Genomic DNA, 6598 nt, shown 5'->3' with positions numbered 1-6598 from the left:
AAAGTTGATCAAAGCGACATGCGTGCGTGCATCATCTGCTGGCAAATGAGTCCTCAGCTTTCCAACTGTTACTCCACAGAGGAAACTAGTTCAAAGAGACAGGCTTACAAATGCCCATCTTAACTGCTGTCCATTAAAATGTCTTTAAACGGGGCCTATGACAGGAACACACATCCCCGTTTCACCTTCACTTATCATTAGTCCAGCGCCAAAGGCAAAAGGTCAGCGTTGGAGCAGACATTAACAAGTTCAACAAACAACCCATTGCCTCATAACTCGCAGCGGAGAGGTGTCTACATCATTAGCCCTAACTTGCGGCTAATTGCAACTCGCAGGGTGAGTCATGTGTGTGTACCGAGGGACGCTGATGAGACGGAAACAACAATTCACGTGTTCTCCATTTCTATTTGGAATTGCACGCTTCTTCTACGTGCCAAAATCCCCGGGTCTCCAACTGTTTTAAGACACTCTGAACATTTCAGTGTGAGAACATTTACCTTGTTTGCCTTCATAGTTTGGGACATGCAAGACCTTTATTTTATTTGCACTAAAAAATAAAAAAAAGATTTCATGAGAAGATCTCGTGGCAAGACGATGTGAAATAGTCCCATTTTAATTGCGCATTCATTTATGATTTCTACTGACAAAACTGAAGCTGTAAATTAGTAGCTATACAAATATGTAAAGATCCTATGCAGTGTTGCAATGTACACGACTTGATTAAATATGGATTACAACTGCAGGACTTCACAAAAATAAAATTGAGCAAATGCACAAAAGAAAAAAAAAAAAACCTGCCAGTTTTGCACGTGATCGATGATGTCAGAAAGAGGCAAACAAATCCTGCTGATCAGCTGACAGTGAATATCTGAGTCACTGCTGTCTGGTTTATGAGGTGTTTGGTTCCTCAGATGTGTTTTGGTTCCCTCGTTGATGCTGCAGGAAATCACTTCTACAGGTCTTCACCAGGCTGTGGAAATTACTCAGCTTTCCCAAAGATGTGCTGGATCACTGTCATGTGGAAGGAAGTGATTAATTTTTTATATGAATCAATAGATTTGCATATTTAAAGTTAGTTGGACTGCATTTATAAAAACATGTTAGCTCTGAGCTGTGGTGTGAAAGAACATGAAAGATAAAGAACTTTGTCTAAATACTCAAATCACAGTAAAATGTCATCTTTCATCTTAATTTTGTAATTTTAGAACGCAATACCTAATAAAGTCTTGAAACTCACTCAGTTTTTTGTCCACTAACATTTGTAGACTTAAAAAAAAAAAAAAAAGAGTACGAAACCAGTACAAAGTATACATTTACATCTTTTGGAAAATAAACTAAATTAAATAACTATATTTTTCTGTGCGCATACATTTGTATTATTGAGTCATTTTGAGCTTGACAGCCAAGGGAGTTTTAATTATCCGAGACAAAGAGCGATTCAATTTTTTTTTTGCTTCCCCACTGCATCTATCTTTTACCCTTTCACTCCTTTGCTTTTTCTTCCACCCTCCTTTCTTCCATGAAACAATAAAATCGTCTGGACTCTTAAGTTATGGAGGTCTTTTGAAGTAGCTGGAGGAGCCAGTAAATTTAGTGGGCACCTTTGGGAGTCAGTTCAGTGGCGCGGTGGCTGTACCTATATTTCATGCGTGCATGCGCGCGTGTCTCTCGCGGCTTTATGTGTGTTTGCATGAATATCCGTGCTCTCCCGAGCCACGGCTGTGCCTCTGCGACACAAGCGTGCTCAGATTGGGTGTGTGCTCCCGAACGTGCGTGTGGAAATGTTCACGTTGCTCTCCGTTTCATAGTCACGCTGATTTGTGGTCGTCTACATCGAGTTTCCCAGGACTCTATAAATCTGGCTGGACAAACCACATTAGAGATAGACGTGCATGTGAGTGGCTGAATTAAATTGCATGAGGTCTGCGTAGTGTACGGTCACATACTGGTCATCTTTGGCCATCTGTGGCCGACCACTGCCTGTTGTTTTAGCAGTATATCATTATGTAGGCTGTTCGGCTCGGTTGTTCTGGTGAAGGAACAGCCAGTAAGATGTTTTTTTTTTTTTTGCTAACTTTTGAAAAGTTTTCCTTCACCTAACCATGTGAATTATTGCATCTCGCTGCAAAAATGTTGGTAACACATTTAAATAGAAACTTTTTTTAAATGTACTCACAAACTACATTTCTAAGACTTTAAAAGCACAAGCAGAGGCCAAACGCCTAAGAAATTAGGTGTCGTTTTGGCTGATTTATAGACCAAGTCCACACACAAAATTCAGAAGGCAAACATAGTAATTTGTCAAAGACTGAGTGTGGGGAAAAAGGTTTGATTATTATTCATGTTCAGGAAGATTTGTTCTTTTTCCATTTGTTTGTTTTCTATTGTTAAGTCATAAATATGAGCTGAATGCTGCAGAGAACCTGGTTTGTTACACTTCTTCATTTAAGGCTCTCACATCAAGATGCTACTTATTGTTAAATAAAAGGGACACTTTTTTCTCTTTTGCTAAGCTACTGGTGTTGATGTGTACAACAGTACAAGAAGAAATGTTACAAATGAGAGACGGCGGACATGTTTTGACCAAACACAGTCAAAAACCTGCTAGCAACAACACCCGGCTTACAAAACGAAGAATTATGCAAATCAGAAGAACGATGAGCCAAAAAAGGTGAGAAATTCATAGTCAATCTTCAATAAATCCACATATTTCTGTTGTGTAGCAGTCAAAGTATTGGTCAATGCTAGCTTGTTTTCTCAGTTTTTTTTTTATGACTTGTTGATAATTTGATTTGTACCTTACATCGTAGCAGTTCCTGGCAATGGTTTGCAGACAAAGCTTAAAGAAAGGTTTCCGATTTAAATGACTTTGAATTATTCACAAGTATTTCAGCTGTGACTGTCTGAACACAGAGCTCAGAACTGGGACCAGTGACTGGAAACCGCAGGAGTCTCATTTCATCACCAGCATCACCGTAAAGACTGAAAAGTGCCTGGATTTTTACGGAAACACTGGACCTGTTAGATCACTAAAAGAATGCAGATAGTCTACTGTGCATTTCTGCATGCTTTCAAAATGAAATGCATTGGGACTTTTTACAAACAATTGCTGTTCAAAGTGCAGCTATGTAGCTCTTATGGGACACTGATGACTTGCATTCATGCACCAACAACAGGAATCGGAAGTTGACGATACCATCCTAATTGTTAAAAATGCCCTGAGTGGTACCCTAATCCAATGGCATACTGGGAAATAGGAAGCTTTTATTTTTACATAACTTTCATAAGAACAAGGATTTTGCAACTTCTTGGCCTGTCAATTACCATCTTAAAAATCTTTTACCACAATGTGAGCAAAATGTTGTAGTTTCCGCGAATGGGTCCCATCAATCCCCATCAAGTTTTCTATTGTGCAAAATTCCCTTTTTTCACATTTTTGTACCGTCATTTAGGTCTCTAGTGCATAAAGACACACCCTGACATTTTCTTTGGCAATAAGTTAAAGTTTCTGTGGTGTCTGGAAAACGAGCCATTTCAAAAACCTTCTGATTTTTAAGTCACAATACGATTCCCTTCACATAGGAACTCAAGTGGAGCTGCAGCACATGTGGTCAGCTGCCTTTAAAGCTGTGTGTGCTGTACAATGGCTACTGGAAAAGACGAGTGCTTTGTTGTTGACTTACTGCATTCTTGATGGTTGTGGAGCAGGGGGTCAAAGGTGTAGCGTGGTACAAGAGTGCATCTCTTTGCAAACATTTTCACATTTATAAATTGCGAGTTGTGGTGGGGAGGCGTGGCCAGCAGCATCTTATTTGGATTTAAAGTGACAACGTTCTAAAGCAGCTCATTCTGAAAGAAGCTCAAAACAGACAGAACTAAGAAGAATTGTATTACCATAAATCCCTTTCTCTTTCAGTTATGTTTTACACTTCTTAAAAAAGTGAATGAAAACATTTTAGAGAGCAACAATACGGGAGGAAATGTAAAATCACAAAGACAGATGTGACTTGAATATAACTTTCAATCAGAGAAAACATCTCTTTGCCATAAACAGTTTTTTTTTCCTTTTCCCAGTTTCTGCCCGTCATTTTCTCCCCTCACCTCTGCCTCCCCGTCTTTTTCTTTTCTGCTCTCTCAGTTTTCCTAGACACCTGTGCAGCTCTAGAGTTTCAGCCGAGTCCCTGAAAAATAAATGCGGCGCTCCAATCTCTTAATCCACTCGGCTCCACACGGCCACGTCACATGACACCGCCGTGGTCGTCCTGACGCCCAGACGGCACTGGGGGGGGGGGATGATTGTTCGGTGTGCGCGTGAGTTTCGGAGTAGGGTCCATCATGCCGAGAAGAAGCAGAAAACAGAAACACGTACCGCCGACATGTGCTTGGGTAACAAAGCAGCACATGCTCCTTGTTATAATGTTCAGTGCATGTTTTATGAACATGTTTGGGTTGGGTGAGCGGATACTCTATTTTTAATCTAGTGACTGGAGAGCAAGAAGCATCATTTCTCATTCAAATCTTTGTTCTCTGCGAATGCTGTGTGTGTCTGCGTGTACATTTTGGGATGACACCCTATCCACAGCAATCAGTCTGACCTCCACTCTGGAGCGAACCATTCTCAATGATTAATGGATCTGCCTCCATGCTTGGTCGCTAAGGCAACAAGAAACCCGATAGCCCTCAGGAATTCGCTAGCTCGCCCTCAAAGTTCGGCTGTGTGTGCCAGTGTGTGAGTGTTGCTGGAGTTGTGGGTGGGAGATGTGGAAGGATGGAGTTGGCTGTGGTTAAGGTGACTGAGGATGTCCAATCCAGTTAATGGGGGATTCCTGTTCATACTTTATTCTCCTAAATTATGCCACGCACCCTTAAGGGAACCTGGCAAGTCGGTCTGAAGATTTGTTTTCAATGTATGTATTATGTTAGCATGTAAAAAATCACACCAGAGTTACAGGCCGCTTCTCACCGAGTCATTCACATCTGCGTCTTTGAGCGCGATTGTTACTGCTTCTGTCCCTCTTTGTGGTTGTAGATGCCGGGGTGACAACCTCATCTCCATCTGAAACAGGTGATGAGTAAAATCTATGTTAACAAGATGGCAGCTCTTCAGTGGAAGTGCTTGTGGACGGGTCATCTTAACACCACGTCATTATTTTCTATGAGCCACTTAACAGTTTATTGATCTAGAGACTAGCAGGGCTCATTAGGCAAAACGCTCGGGCATTTCAAAGCGTGTACGAAGTGCCGCGTACAACTCCGCGTGTCAGTGCAAAAGCGAATGCAACATTTGTTAGCGATATTTGACAGCGACAACAAAATATATTTTTCTACGCGATCGTTGTCTCACTGTGAGTGGAAATGGATAAATCGTTGGTGGACTGGGACGCTCCTGTTGCATCAGAAAATGGAGAAAATAAACAACATCTGAACTATGAATGAGTTTTTGTTCTCATCATCGACACATTTCACATTTGACGACACAAACCCATCCGTATGCAGGTAAACAACGTACCGTATTCAGTCACTATTACATGGTCTACTGGGATTAAGCTGTGTTGTACTTAACTCTCCCATCAGTGGTGCTGCAGGAGAGCCCCAATATGTCTCCTCCAACAGCAGATACATATGTATATATATGAAGATGTGAAGTAAAAGAACATCTAAAAGCAGCCAACAACTTGATGCTGTATGATCAGATGTATTTATACAAGAATGAGAATAATAAAAATCAAAAACATTTCTCTGACTTTCTGATGTAGTTACTGACAAATATTTCTCTAACCGTGTCGGCAATGAATGTAAGCATACAAGTAAGAGAACAAGTATTGTGTGAGTATATTTGTATAATATTATCAGAGATAATCTGTGTGTGCGCTGAGTGACAGACACAGCAGGGGTATCTATGACCGTGTGTAGACCCTACTTGACCCGATATGATGTGACCCTCCTGGTGTTTCAGTGCATACATTTTAATGCGCTGTGGAACACACGTTCAGGCATGCACACACACACACACACACACGAGATGGAGATATTATTCTTTTTGCTAGAAGCTCAGAAACTGGAAGTGTTGAGGAAACTCATGAGAACTGTTGCAAATGACAAATGTTGAGATAAAAATATTTTTTCCCCCCACTAAATAACAGATGAAAATGTTATTGTATTTTTCTAATATTTTGTTTATGATCTTTTAAAAAAACTTGCAGCCGAACACTGTTTAGATTTAATATGTGAAGTCTGCAAAAAGTCAGAATCTGCACTGCATCCTGCTTTTTTGGGGGGTTATTAAAGGTAAAGGTCCAGTTTTTATTTTGCACCCATTTTGAACTGGGATGACTGCAAGCTGGAAATGATGCAGTGATGCAGCTGGGCTTGTCAGGGGTGACACTGCCCCCTAAAGAGCCTCAACTTATCTTTACTTGTTTAATTTTGGTCACCTTCCAATAAATTCATTACTCTAATGCGCTATGGAAACCCTATGCAAAGCCATAAAGAAGTAACTCAGCACTGTGCATAACCAGACAGGAAGCTGACTGCTGGTGAATTATCCCAGTATTTGCTTGGGCTTCACACCTAACAAGCACAGCAGAGTTCCACCTTT

General features: G+C 40.8%; 1 long non-coding RNA gene across 1 annotated transcript in view; it reads right to left on the bottom strand.

Moving 5' to 3' along the window:
• The window catches only part of LOC103476417 (uncharacterized), a 37700-nt gene that overhangs the window by 25719 nt on the left and 5383 nt on the right, over positions 1-6598 (bottom strand). Inside the window, exon 4 of the long non-coding RNA XR_535466.2 lies at positions 4964-5056. This is a non-coding gene — a long non-coding RNA (uncharacterized LOC103476417). The remainder of the gene's footprint in view (positions 1-4963; positions 5057-6598) is intronic.

This window comes from Poecilia reticulata, chromosome 15, assembly GCF_904066995.2.
Source record: "Poecilia reticulata chromosome 15, P_reticulata-male-v2, whole genome shotgun sequence".
In the NCBI taxonomy this organism is placed as follows: Eukaryota; Metazoa; Chordata; class Actinopteri; order Cyprinodontiformes; family Poeciliidae; genus Poecilia; species Poecilia reticulata.
Note: the sequence above shows the minus strand (reverse complement) of the source record. Positions and strands in the feature narration are given on the sequence as shown.